The 14,762-nt window shown below is 37.8% G+C and overlaps 1 pseudogene; it reads left to right on the forward strand.

The window, feature by feature from the left end:
* Window positions 1–496: 496 nt before the first annotated feature.
* On the forward strand, window positions 497–3,351 carry LOC137988667 (uncharacterized; annotated as a pseudogene).
* Window positions 3,352–14,762: the final 11,411 nt, after the last annotated feature.

Below are 14,762 nucleotides of genomic sequence, written 5' to 3' on the forward strand. Positions count from 1 at the left end.
TAGATCCAAAATTATTTGCTGTTGTTCACTGAGATTGCAAGCAGCACTGTATAAGAAAGAGAAAAAGCAGCCTATTTCACACTGGGGATTTTTTACGCAATTTTGACCACTCGTTCTGTTTTTGGCCACGCACGCAAAGATTTGTGGGTATTTCTCAGGCCCATTTGACAGTCGACTTTGAAGAGGTCTAGTGCCTAAATTTGACAGCCACGAGATTTGTGTTCTCCGCCATTTGCAAAACTACAAGGTAAGCTTTAATTTGATACCAAATTCGACTATTTTAGGGACATTTTCGATTTTTTTCCTTTAGGTGAAGGTAGAAGATAACTAGTACTAGTTTCTGGAGATTATTTGGCTGTGTTTGTGGTCAATTTTACCTCTTTTAGTGTCGATTTACGCTAAATGAAAACGATAGGATTTTAGCCAGTTGTATTGACTATTGACATGCAAAATTTGGTTGACATTGATCTTGTTTTGCTAAAGTTACACCGGCGAGATGTCATCACGTTATCCCATTGGAGAGTGGGCACGGCAGAGAAAGGAGAAACGACAGGTTTTAGTTGAAGCAAATAAGTCTATTCAAGAATTGGAAGGAAAAATTACAGAAGTGAAGAGAAAAGTAAGTTGGGTAATTAATGCTGTAAAAAATTGATATTTGGTTTTGTGATTACCTATTAATACTCAGATTTTTTTATCGAAGTAGTATTTTCGATTTGAAATGCAAAATTTAAGATCACAAGTGTATTATTTGTTTTACAAATATAATATTGCATGCTGATAAATATCTTCTTTACCAAATAATAATGATGAGTAATTTCTTAGAGATCGATTTTGCAATAAAAAGAAAGAATAAAAATCATAAGCACTTGACAATTAACTCGGAGTGGTCGAAACGTTGTGATTTTTTTGCATTACTTTGCTAGAGGCTGATATGATATCTTAAATCAGTAATAAATAAGATGTTGTAGGAGACATGCACTTGTGCAAAATATTTATGCAGAGCCGTAATTACAGCAATTCAGTATTTCGATGTTTCAAATAATTTTATCAGATCGTTATTTCAGTGTTTAAAATTCTAAAGTCACTCTTCCTTTTTTCTCTCTACAGCGACGGTTATTAGATAATGAAATAGTGCATCTGCCAAGAGGACAACATGTTGTAATGCCAACCACTCTAGATGAAAACAACAGTGACAAGTGTGTTGGTTTGTCACACAACATTTCAGCTAAGAGAAGAAAGCTTACATATGATTCTGCCAAGAAAATTCATTCTACACCAAGTACAGAGCCTGAGGTTCAATGTGCAACTGCTAATGGACTTTGGAGCACCTTAGTAAAAAATTGTAAAACTAAAGTAGTTACTGGCATACTTAAAAAGTCAAAAACTGTTTGTAAAGCAGTTGTACCACAGCTTGTGGCTGAATCTGTAGCTAAATTTGAAAAGTCCTCAAAGAATTTTCTCAGTCTGTAAGTGTGCTATACAAGGGTGGAATTCTTAGCAAGAGAAAGTATTGTAATATTAGATCTTCAGAAATATTTGATTATGACATCCCAGCAAAGAAGCGAAAGCGCACAGAGTTTGAAGAGGGTTGTAGATTACCTGCACTTGTACCTTACAAAGAGTTGATGAAATTTATAGAGGTACAAAATATTGGAGAACTTAATAGCATACCGCAGGCCCCTGCTGAAGGTCAAGCAGAAAAGGAAAATGAAGAAGTTAATAGAAACTTACTGCCAGTGGTCCCTGGTTATTATATTGACCTTAAAGAGCGTTTACTCCAAATGGCAGACCTCTACCTTCACATAGATAGCCGTATACCTAATTTTCTCACATGGTTTGTTAAAGAAAAGGGTCATTTTCTAGTAGCAGTTGGCTCAGATGGTGCCCCTTTTGGTAAGGCTAATGAGGCTTGTGCATGGCTCATTTTTGAATGTTTTAGAAAGAATTGCCTCGCCAGATGACATTTTTTTTATTTGTGGCGCCAACTGTAAAGAAGATCACCCTGCAATGATAGAATATGGCAAACAACTTAGATCAGAGATGACTGCTATTGCAAGTCAAACGTTTACAGTAAGAGATCAGCAGGTTAAGTTTGAATTTAAACTTGTTCCATCAGATATGAAGTGGCTTGCAAAATTTTCTGGAGAACTGAGCAATGCTGCTAAATACCCATGATCTTTTGCAAATGTGCAACTTACTGAATTACAGGAAAGAGGGCAAAGCTTGAGTAACAATCCACAAAGTAAGTGGAAGCCATGGGAATATAAATTCAGGGAAGAAGTTGCGAAAAAGGTGACACAATTTAAAGAAAAACAGGGAAGGGCAATTAATGCTGGTCAAGAGCAGACAATACGTACAAAAGTATGCAACTACATAGCAAGCCTTAAATCTAGACAAGAATTTGAGCCAATTCTTGGTCCAGTTATTCAGAATGCAAAATGTGATAATCTTCATGTGGGAAATAATTGCTGGGGGCATTGGCATAAGTTGGTTTTTACCCATGTTTTGGCTAAAGCAAAGATTCCCACCAGTGCAAAGTCTGTTTTTCACTTGGCAGAAGATAACTCTTTGCGTGGGCATTTGAAGGCCCTCCGGTTTAAATTAAAGTGCAAGAAGATGTATAATAAGATTTTGCGGTGGTTCAAAGAGAATCGAAAGTCATCTCCCTTTGAATTTCGGTTCACTGGGGAGGAAACGAAGAAATTTTGTGATGGCTTTATGTATCTTGTTAAAGTTCAAATTGAGGAGGGAAATATTGAGCAGGCCAAGAACTTTTTTGTATTGTCTCTTGGGAGAATGGGTCTTCACCTAAGGAACTGCTTGTCCCTTGCCAGCAGAGTCTCCAATATTAGCTCCAGTGATCTACCCAATTTAGAGCAGGATTGCAGACAGTATTTTAATTTGACATCATTATTTCATTCTGCAAATCTCAGTGTTTGGGCAATGGGCTACTGTGTACCCTTTCATACCAAACAGCTTTATGAAGATCTTGGTGTGGGTTTAGGAATTAACTCAATGCAGGGAAGAGAGTCTAAACACCAGCAACTTGCTTCGTTTGCCAGTTTTTCCCTTGTAAAACACAGATGGGTCAAAGTGTTTAGGCATGAGCATATGTCCAACATTTGGATAAGGCAACAGAATCCATTTCATGATACCTACAAGAAATGTAAAGACACGTATATTCCAAAGCGGTGCAACACTGCAGGATATTGTTCATGTGCTATGCCTTCAAGCACTGAAGGTGCATGCATGTACTGCTCATGTGAAATTTCAAAAGAAATTGTTGCTTGTGGTTCAGCGGGGAAAATAACATTAAAGATGAAAAAAATTCTTGCTGAAGCTCAAAAATGAATATCTTCTGTGAGGCTTGGCTGGATGATATCAGATTGGGGGTGTTAAAAGGTGGTAGCTAGAGAATTAAATATTGAGATAATAAGAGGTTTTTCTGAGGAAAGTTCATTGATAATAAGAGCTTTAATGTTATATGCTGTTTAAGGTTATAATGTTCTTATTGGTTTCATAAAAATTACACTTTATCTGGATCTTAAATGCTATTATTTTGTGTTATACAAACCCCTAAAAGAAAACTTGATAACAAATCCACAAATTGACTATTGAAGTAGATTGCTTTTGATATACATTGTATTATATTCAGCTTGGCAGTGAAGCTTAGAGGACACAAAGTGGCCTACTATAATCAAATAATAACAATTTCACAGCTTGTATGATATTTATGGGATAAATGTTGAGAACTGAAGATGGAAAGAGTATCTAATCTTTATGTGTTCAACCATAAAGATCAATATCCCTGTCATGGAAGGTCATAGTATGAACCCTGCCTTTGTCTCTGGATTTCTCTCCTTGTCAGATTTTCTAATCACCTTTTTTGGGTAAGTATGGATATTTCCAAAAACAAAATATATATATATATATATATATATATACATATATATATATATATATATATACATATTATATATATATATACATATTATATATATATATAGTTAAAATTTTGTACAGTCCATGCCCTGGTAATCATAATCATCTTGCAACTTAATTCTGATGTAAAAACAACAAAAACAACTGGAATATTCTAATGTCAACCAATACAATATTCTTTATATAATAATCCAAGTTATTCTTGCATTTTGATTCGCTCTCACTTATGGCCTATGAGAGGGCAGACGCATAGCTGACGTCAGCATAAAAAAAATTATTATATAAAACAGATAGATTCCATGTTGCCGTGCCTCTGTTCAGTAATAGATTACAGAAGACGTCAAAATGTGGTGAGAACATCAGTGACACACTCAACTATCGCCTTTTGTTCTCACCACATTTTGACGTCATCTGTGATCTATTACTGAGCAGACACACGGTAACATGGAATCTATTTCTTAATTGTTAAACACAACAGGAACTAAAACGTGCACAGTAGATTCATTGATTTCAAATAAACTGAGGAACTCCTTCTTCGTTCCAGACACCATAATAACACTTAATTTGAACCATTTCTGTGGAGTAAATGTATTTAAGCTGGAAAGGCCTATTTGCATCCACAAGTAGATCAGTGTGTCCCTTGACTTTAATGCTTCTTCTAAACCCTATCTCTCCAGTTATTTGTCCATCTGAAAACGATCGCTCCAGCTTTCTTTTGTGAGACACTTCAATGACCTTTTCTTTTGCTTCGCCGTTTTTTTTTAAGTTGGTTCTGGATGTTTACTCCATACATGGATGTACAAGTAAGGATTTCCACTAAATGATCGAATATCTCCTTATGAAGTCTGTAGCTGAATTCTACAACCCATGGATTGGAATGTTTGGCGACGAAAAACTCTCTTCTAATTATCGACCTTTTCCAGTTGTCAAGCTCGCGGCAGGCCATGTCGTGCAAATTACAGGAAGACACTGTTAGTTATCTCGAGCAGATATCCGTGAGTAAGACTTCAAGGAATCTTGTCTCAATCGGTTCAACTCTTTAAACAAATCCTGGATCGCAAGCTTCTCAGGAACCGCTTCAGATGGCAAGGACTTCCAATATTTGGACTCGGTTTTTTCGTAGAAACTTCCAATCTCTTTAGAAAGACCTCTTATTATCTCGGTTTTTAATTCTCTAGCGGCCATCTTTCGTCAACCTCGATCTGATATCATCCAGCCGAGCGGCCCAGAGGGCAGCCTCAATCTGGCGATAGGATAAATTCTGGCCAAAAATCCCCAGTGTGTTCTGATACTGAACATTCACTGCATCAGCTTGTTTTTTTTTTTCAAAGAAAAACATGATAAAGTATACAATTACATCGACAATTTTATCAACTAAAAGACTCCTCTTAAAAAAAACGTGGCAAGATAGAAGAGATCACATTTCCATATTAACTAAAAGGTTAACGAATTTAAATTTAAACACATTCGCATGTACGCTCAGTTGTCCAATGGAATACAGTTATCAATTGAAAAAACGAAAAAAACTCGTGCAAGCCAACACAGGTTTTTAAATAAGAAATAGACAGTGAACCACTGAAATAAGCACAAACGACGAACGAGCGATAGAATCAACGTAAACAATAGCTCTTTCTCTATCTGGAGCCAACTCTAGCTTGGCAATTGTTTTCCATCAAAACATTTCAAATACTTTCTATAACGTGATGTGTACAACATCAACCTTCCCCTCACTGCCACTCACTCAAAGTGTTAACTAGTCATCTTCTAACAAATATCCTCACGTGAAAAATAAGCTAAAACATCAGTCTCACCTCTTATCGACGTCACCAGGATCGGCTGAATAGCCATCTGAAACAGCCTCACAGGCCATCAAGTTACACTGCTGCACAACAATAACTAAAACCTTTAACCTTGAACTAGAACTGGACAAAAACAAAACCGCCTAACTCTCTTTGTTTTCGTAAATTCTCCTATCTTTGCCAAAATTCCGCGAAATCGTACCTTGTTACCGGGAAAATCTTCCCACGTGACTGTCAAATTCAAGCGATTGCGCATGTCAATTCTCTTAAAATTACTTCCCATCACCCCCAACCCCCCCCCCCCCCCCCCACCCTTGTCCCTTGTTTGTCAGGGTGACAAAATAACATATGTCAGTTTGTCAATGAAGAGGGTTCACACTCCTCTTTTCAGAACGCATTTACTAGTAGGCTCTGATTTCTTTTGAGAGACTCCTGAATTTTTAGCTTCTTTGTTTTGGAAGTGGTGGCTTTAGTTATTTTAAAGGAAGTACTGTGACTTGCCAGGCCTTCAACACGACCACCACTCTTCTGAAGCACAAAACAGCCGGACACTGTGAAGCTATCGCGGTTTCCGTTTTGCCCTTTTACAAAGGCCAAGAGTCGTACAGTTTCCACCAGGAACCAAGAAAGGTCGTAGGTCGACAACATATTGTAGCGACTGTACCCTCCATGGGAAAGCTTGTGTACCAGTCCCGAGCAAAGTTTTGATTTTGGATTAAAAACAAAAAGAAAGCACTCGTCGCTGTGTTGTTTTAAAGGTTGTTACTGGTATACATAGTCAAGATATAGAACCATCACATTGGTGGAAGCGGTGGTCGACTCCGAAACAACCGTAAAAATCCTTTTAAGCTGGATTGAGATGACCTCAGCCAGTTGTTTGGACCGACCGAAGAAAGCACAACCGCCGCCAAAACAGCACGTGCAAGGTCGGCGAACCCTTTTCGAAACGGCGAGGTTTGTTCGACCCCCGCAAAATTGATAGCGCTGTTAGCTGCACAGATGAACCCATCACCAGGAAATACATCCACGGATGCAGTGACTCCACCACTTGTACGATCTCCAAATCCGTTTCATAGCAACGATGTTTTGCCAAGCATTTATATACCAAAGTCATCTTGGGAGTCAACTGCGGCTGATCGACAAATTAAAAAGCCGGTTAAGCTTCCCGAAGATTTCGATGGCAAACAACCATTCAAAGAATATTTAATGCAATTTCAACGCTGTGCGATCGATAATGACACATTTCTTACAACAAGTTAAATGTTAATTTGGCTATAGCATAACAATGCTACAGTACTTTATACAAAGACGTTCCAAATGTTTATTTATTCACTTTTTGTTGTGTGTGTAAAGGCTACAAATCTGAAAAATCAAAGGAAAGAAAATAATACAGATGAAGTTAGATTCTACCCAAAAAAGTATTGAGTAATGTTAAGTTATTTTGGAAAAAGACTGATTTTATATTCTGCCTTCAGATAACAACATCTCGAATGAACTGACTACCCAAGAAAGACAGAATAACTTAATATTATTTTTCTTTATATATAAGCACTGATTTTATATCCTGTCTTCAGATAACAACAGCTCGAATGAACTGACTACCCAAGAAAGACAGAATAACTCAATGCTAGTTATATTTTTTTAAGTATTAAAGATTGATTTTATAATCTGCCTTCAGATAACAACAGCTCAAATGAACTGACTACCCAAGAAAGACAGAATAACTTATTATTATTTTTCTTAGATAAAAGCAGTGATTAGGACCTGTTTTACCCAATATTTTCTTTTGCCACTTTGATGAGAAATGGGTAAAAAAATGTGAAGGACTATCCATCATTTGGTTCAGATATGTAGATGGCACTTTCACCATGTTTGACAGTAAAACCGGTGCTTGAAGAGTTCTAAATTACCCTAACAATAGGCATGCCAATATTAAGTTAACTATGCTGGTTGTGGAAAATCAAGAAATTCCGTTTTTACATGTTCTCGTCAAACGCAATCAAAACAACATTTTTTAAAAAACGGTCTACAGAAAGAAACCTTTACCGGTCTCTACACCAAATGGGACTCCTTTACACCCACGAAGTATAAAATTAATTTGATTCGTGCACTTACCAACCGCTGTTTACGCATTTGTTCAACATCCTCTTTGTTACAGTCTACTCTCAAATTAAAAAGCTATTACTCCAAGACGTTTACACGGAAGCAATTATTTGTTTCCACATGATTGATGTCTTAAAAAAAATATCAGAATCACTCCACAGTTCCAAAAAAAAGATGCAACCCTTGTTTTACCCGATTTAGGTTTTCAAAGTGAAATTATTACACGCTCTCCCAACTCCTGTATTAGTAAGTTCTATGGTCTCGTTTACCTAAAGCCCGCCGCACACGGTGCGGAAAGCGCTGAGCAAGCTGCCTCGCGAGGCAGTTTGCTCAGCCGTTTCCTCACGTGAGCGGGGAAATTGTGCTGAGAAATTCGCCTCGCGAGACCATGAGGATAAAATCAAACATGTTTAATAATTTTGGCTTCGCGAGGCAAGTTCCTCACTCTGTGCGTCCATCGTGAGAATCGAGCTGAGCTTAGTTTAATCAAGTATGTAATCAAAATACATGGCATACTGACGTGACTTCAGGTGTTCATCATGTTGTCGGAGGAAGAAAATCCAACGCCACTGAAGTCACGTGGAAATGCCTTGTATTTTTATTGGATGCTTGATTGTCCGACCTTAGCTCGATTTTCACGATGGCCGCACAATGCACTTATGTCCAGAAATGCACCTAATTAGATCCACGTCCAATTTTGACTTCCGACACGACGTGTCCCTTTAAGTCTAGGCAATTGCTACCTATTTTCAACAACAAGGTAAGGATAAAGGTTAGCATTATTTTTAGCTTAGGATAAATGCAGCAGTTAAGCTTTACTTAAAGAACAACACTTGGGGGACACTTTGTGACATTTTTTGTCCATATTCCGTGACACGAGTGATGTTGAAGTTGGGGAGAAGAGCAAGGGGACACTTCGTGACGCTTATTGAAATCCACGTGCATCTAATTTGGGGCATTTCTGGACATATCTGACACAATGAGGAATTTGCCTCGCAAGGCCAAAAATATCAAACATGTTTGATTTTTCCTCACAGCCTCTTGAGGCGAATTGCTCACCAAAATTTCCCCGCACACGTGGGAAAATGCGAAACTAAGTATGGTACAGATTTTGTTAGCCTGCTTTATGCAAAGCAAATATTAATGCAAAAGTAAATAAATATTAATACACAGTTTTTAGGAAGAGCAAAATGAAGTTTTTAGGTAGTGCCGATTGAGAAAAAAAATGTTATCAGTAACAAAAGGTGCGACGTGAAAACAACATAAAGTTTGTGCCACGAATATAAAAAGTTACCATCAGCGAAAAACATTTTGGGAGCTTTTTGCTACGTTCAATTTTCTATCGTACTTTTGGCTGCACAAGTAAATCGGAATTGAAATCGATTTCAGCGGCCGCTTGTGATCAAGTTTCCTTGCGTGTTACTAACAACTCACGAAACAAAAGTTACATCTGAGACACTTGGATTGTTGGCAAGACAATGGGTTTAAAGCCAAAAACATTTTTTGACCTGGCATCAGATTAGACTGAAAAGAAGAGGAATTATGAAGCGGAAACAACATGGTCGGTCTTTCCTTAGTGTGTGGAATAAACAAATGCTTTGTGCAACTGCAAGACATGCATCACATGTAAGAAAACGCAGACTATTGAACTTAAAGAGGAAACGAATGGGTTTTACTCAAGAGCGCGTTTTCTTATATCCAGCAAGTAGGCTTTACCGTTTAAATGGCGCGCGGTCGAAATATAGGTAACCAAGCTCCCATAGTTCGATCGCGCGTCATTTACAACAGAAGAGCCTGCTTGCAGGCTAGTTTAGTCATCTTTGAACTGAATTTCTTACCAAAGCTTTAAAAAGTAAGAAACCTCAAAACGGGACAGGATATTACAAAATAATTGAACGTGTGAGCCAAAGGGCCGATGTGGGCACGAACTCTGGGTGACCCCTCAAATGGTCTACATGACTCCCTACTTAAAAAAAAATAATAACTGGAACTCTGCAGTTCAATACCACCTAACTAATTGTCTTCTGCTTTTGTGTAACACGTACCAAAGGAAACCCAGGTCACGCTCATAGAGCGTCTAGTTTTTATTTATTTATTTATTTATTTATCTTAGCTCTAGCTACCGTGTCTCAAGTAATTTTTTTGAATTTTGGGAATCAAGTAAGGAAAGGGCTGTCTTTTCACAGGACCATTTAGACCTGTTCAGTTGCAGTAGTCGCTTAATTTCTTTTATTTATTATTATTATTATTATTATTATTATTATTATTATTATCGCAGTATAAAACTTTGGAATGCTGTCCACATTATGAGTAGTATAGGGCGCATAACGTAGCCTACACCACTTGAGAAGATACACTTAGAAGTAAAAAAAGTTAGGTACGAAACCTAGTACAATTCTAATATATATAATGATATGAATCTCTCTATTTAGAGAGCCAATTCAGAATATTATTAAATTCTATACTCTGTACTAAAAACCTATTTAGAAAATTATTCAGTTTTTATACTCTCATTATCTCTTATAACCCTACACGAGGCCATCATAATTTGGTTATCTCTACTAAAAGCCTATTTAGAATCATATCAAACTCTTATACACTATAAAAACTGAGTAGAAAATCAGTAAAATACAGGTTTTGCAACAACACTTGTGTTTCTGGATTTCTGAAGAAAAAAGTAAACCTAAAATCTAGTGTCCTTTGCCCCCTAACTAAGTATTTATATCTTAAATGTTCTGGCAATGTTCAAAGTGTTTGAGATGATCGACTTCTGCATCCGCTCAAGTACGCGCCGCGCTCTCGCTCCTCTTAGCTTCCTCGCCGACTTCTCTAGGTGTTTAGATTAACCACCCAGTACGTCAATTATTATGTTGTACTGTTCGACCCTGTAACCATTGTATCTCTGCTTCAGCTCCCACATCATGGGCCCATACTTGAGTGTCATTTCCTCATCTTTCTTGGCTCTACTCTCAATCCATGGGCAGCTCATTTCAATCGTGTAAACTCTTTCCTCTCGTGGCTGACAAGAAGCGCGTCGATCCGATTTGCTCTTACTTCGTTGTGCTCTGCATAGATTGGAATATCCCAAAATGCTTCACTCGTGGTGTTCTGGTAGGCTGGTTTTGGCATCGCCGGTGAGTACCATGGTGGAACCTCTTCTATTAACCCATGCTCTCGGAGGAGCTCAAAAAACAGAATCTTCAAAGCTGCATTATACCTGTATAGGTACTTGGTTAGTGCCAGGGAGGAACATCCAGCCAGTACATGTGCAACGCTCTCAGCTACCTTCCCACACAACCTGCATAGGACTTCACCGTCGGTGGAGGTTTGCGTCTTTTCCTTTGTGTAGAGCTTCGTAGAGTAATAACTGTTCATATAGCTCATACATGGCCGCGATGGTATATGTAGGGCATGTAGCGCAACCTTTTAGCCATGCAAAGCAGGTGGTTATGCTTAGGCTATCATCGTCCCATCTGATAAAAAATGATTTTCCTTGCCACTTTTTTCTTTAGCGATCTCCAAGAACTGCATCTCTTGAGATTTCTTCAGCAGATTCCCAGCTGTAGCTGCAGTCACCACCTTATCTTCAGTTGTAACACACACGGGATTTAGGATATCAAGCTGAAGTTCTCCAGCGTACTTGGCTACTTACTTTACAAGCGACTGGTGGCCTGATGCCATGGCGTGTTCTTCAAATTGTCTAACTGCTTCCACCGTCTGGTCCGAATTCTGATACAATTTCAGTAGCGATTAGATTTTAATGAACTTATACTCGTGTTCGACTGATTGCAAGCCTGTACTCCCTTTCTCCGTCGGTAAATATAACAACGAAGTTAGGCTAGGTGGGTGCTTGCCACCGTTCTCAACTATAATCTTCCGAGCTGCTCTGTCCACACCTCTTAACTCTGATAGAGACCAGTGTTGTGTCCACATTAAGTACCGCAGCACTGGAAGTGCATACTGATTAGTTGCCTGTACACGGTTACAATCAGATAGGGGGCTGGACCATATGATAGATATCGTGCGTAGATACATATTATTATTACTATTATTATTATTATTATTATTATTATTATTATTATTATTAACTTATTTATTTTTTGAAACAGAAGCCAATGAGCTCCCGCTCGAAAGGAAAAGACCCCCAAAACAAAGCAATATTCAAACAATAATATATATTAACTCTCCACAGTGATCCTAACGGAGCGACAATGAAATACATCTGGTTACTGAGATATTATCCAGTAGAAGACAGAATTATCCCCTTTTTAACTTTGTAATACAAATTTCAATTAAAAGGCTTGGACAAGTGCCACCCTCTCTTAATCCCACCAGAATTTTCATGAACTCTTAGCAGATTTGATAGAAGCTGCTGCCTTTCTAAAAGCTGCGACATCTCGTAAAAAAATGTTCGAAACTTTCTAAAAATTATCCCCAAAACTGTCTCAAAAGTTGATAATACATTAACTAATTTATTTTCCTTTTGCATGATTATTTTTTGGCTGTAGGCTGACTTCTGTGGGCTTTCAAAGAAATTAAATATATGTGGCCCAAACATGTGGATACAACAAAGTCATATTTAATTCTAAGGTATGTGGTATTTTGCGTTGTAAATTATATTTAACAATTATTCTACGAGGGAGAGCTGGATATGAAGTGATAGATAACCAACGAAGGGCGTAGCACCCAGTTGGTTATAATCATTTTATGTCCAGCAAGCCCGAGTAGAATAATTCTTTTATTGAAAATTCCAAGGTGAACAACTCTTTCGTGTCGATTTTGTTTATCTGCCTTGGTCAATTCCGGTCCTAAACGGCTTTTGTTGGCCATTTTTTTTCCCAAAGCTGCAACAAATGTTTTCAGTTCTCTTTGTTGCTGACGCGTTCCTCGACCATATTAGGTAGAGTAGGTATTTGAACTGATAGCCTGTGTCCGGCGAGCCAATGAAAATGCTGGAAATCTGATATCCGTAGTTCAGTTTTTAACGACAGATGTTTTTTTTGTTCAGGAGCAGACAAATCGAACATAGTTGAAAGATTGCCATAGAAAAGGGTTTCTGTTACGGACCACAATGTTAAATACGATGACATCACGCAAATCTGCTTTTGTTAATGATAGTTCTCCAGAGATAACCTGGTATCATTCACCCTAATACGCTTGCAAATCGAATTGCTGACGCCCGAGAGCCAACTGTAATTTACCAGAGTTTCTAAAATGGAATAGTGGCAAGGCCTACCCAAAGGCAGCAATTCCATTTCAAGCCAAGAATTTCGAAGAGGAATCGCCATGTCACCTCCTATCAGTAGTTCATGGCAAATGAATTTGTTTTTAAAATGTATCTCATGAATTTAAAAGGTTATTAAAAAGAAAGTGCAAAGCGCAAAGCCAGAGCTCGAAAATTTCTATCCAGTCAGTGTAAGAAGTCATAATACCCTCAGTTTCACTCAACAAAGAGAAGGTGCTGTCATAAGGATAGCGTTAATTCTTAGGGAATTTCGGAGAAAAGCATCAAAGCTGCTTCTTCGGGTTTTACATTTTCTTTCTTTTTTTTTGCTTTTTTTGTCACTTATGTCCAGGTTTGCACGCAAATGCGAAAATTGCGATTTTTGCGAAAAATCGCAAAAATCGTAAATGGTGCAAAGAAAAAGACAAATCCCCAACTAGGACTCGCGATTTTTGCAAAATTTGCGATTTTTGCGATTTTTTGCAAAATTCGCGACTCTTCTCAGGGACTTGTGTTCTCTACCATTTCAGTGTTGTGCGCTGTTTGCGATTTTAACGATTTTTGCGAAAATTGCGAAAAATCGCAAAACTCTCAAAAGCTAAAGAAGACAAGTCTTCAAAAGTGTTGCGATTTTTGCGATTTTAACGATTTTTGCGAAAATTGCGAAAAATCGCAAAAATCGCAACTCTCAAAAGCTAGAGAAAACAAGTCCCCCAAAAGTGTTGCGATTTTTGCGATTTTAACGATTTTTGCGAAAATTGCGAAAATTGCGAAAAATCGCAAAAATCGCAAAACTCTCAAAAGCTAAAGAAGACAAGTCCTCAAAAGTGTTGCGATTTTAACGATTTTTGCGAAAATTGCGAAAAATCGCAAAAATCGCAACTCTCAAAAGCTAGAGAAAACAAGTCCCCCCAAAGTGTTGCAATTTTTGCGATTTTAACGATTTTTGCGAAAATTGCGAAAATTGCGAAAAATCGCAAAAATCGCAAAACTCTCAAAAGCTAAAGAAGACAAGTCCCCAAAAGTGTTGCGATTTTTGCGATTTTAACGATTTTTGCGAAAATTGCGAAAATTGCGAAAAATCGCAAAAATCGCAAAACTCTCAAAAGCTAGAGAAAACAAGTCTCTCAAAAGTGTTGCGATTTTTGCGAAAATTGCGAAAAATCGCAAAAATCGCAAAACTCTCAAAAGCTAAAGAAGACAAGTCCTCAAAAGTGTTGCGATTTTAACGATTTTTGCGAAAATTGCGAAAAATCGCAAAAATCGCAACTCTCAAAAGCTAGAGAAAACAAGTCCCCCCAAAGTGTTGCAATTTTTGCGATTTTAACGATTTTTGCGAAAATTGCGAAAATTGCGAAAAATCGCAAAAATCGCAAAACTCTCAAAAGCTAAAGAAGACAAGTCCCCAAAAGTGTTGCGATTTTTGCGATTTTAACGATTTTTGCGAAAATTGCGAAAATTGCGAAAAATCGCAAAAATCGCAAAACTCTCAAAAGCTAGAGAAAACAAGTCTCTCAAAAGTGTTGCGATTTTTGCGAAAATTGCGAAAAATCGCAAAAATCGCAAAACTCTCAAAAGCTAGAGAAGACAAGTCCCCCAAACGCGTTGCGATTTTTGCGAAAAATCGCAAAACACTGAAAAGAAATCGAAAACAAGGCCTGGACAAGAGTCGTGATTTCTCTGTGGGTCACAAC

The sequence above is a fragment of the Montipora foliosa genome, unplaced genomic scaffold, assembly GCF_036669935.1.
Source record: "Montipora foliosa isolate CH-2021 unplaced genomic scaffold, ASM3666993v2 scaffold_425, whole genome shotgun sequence".
Classification (NCBI taxonomy): domain Eukaryota; kingdom Metazoa; phylum Cnidaria; class Anthozoa; order Scleractinia; family Acroporidae; genus Montipora; species Montipora foliosa.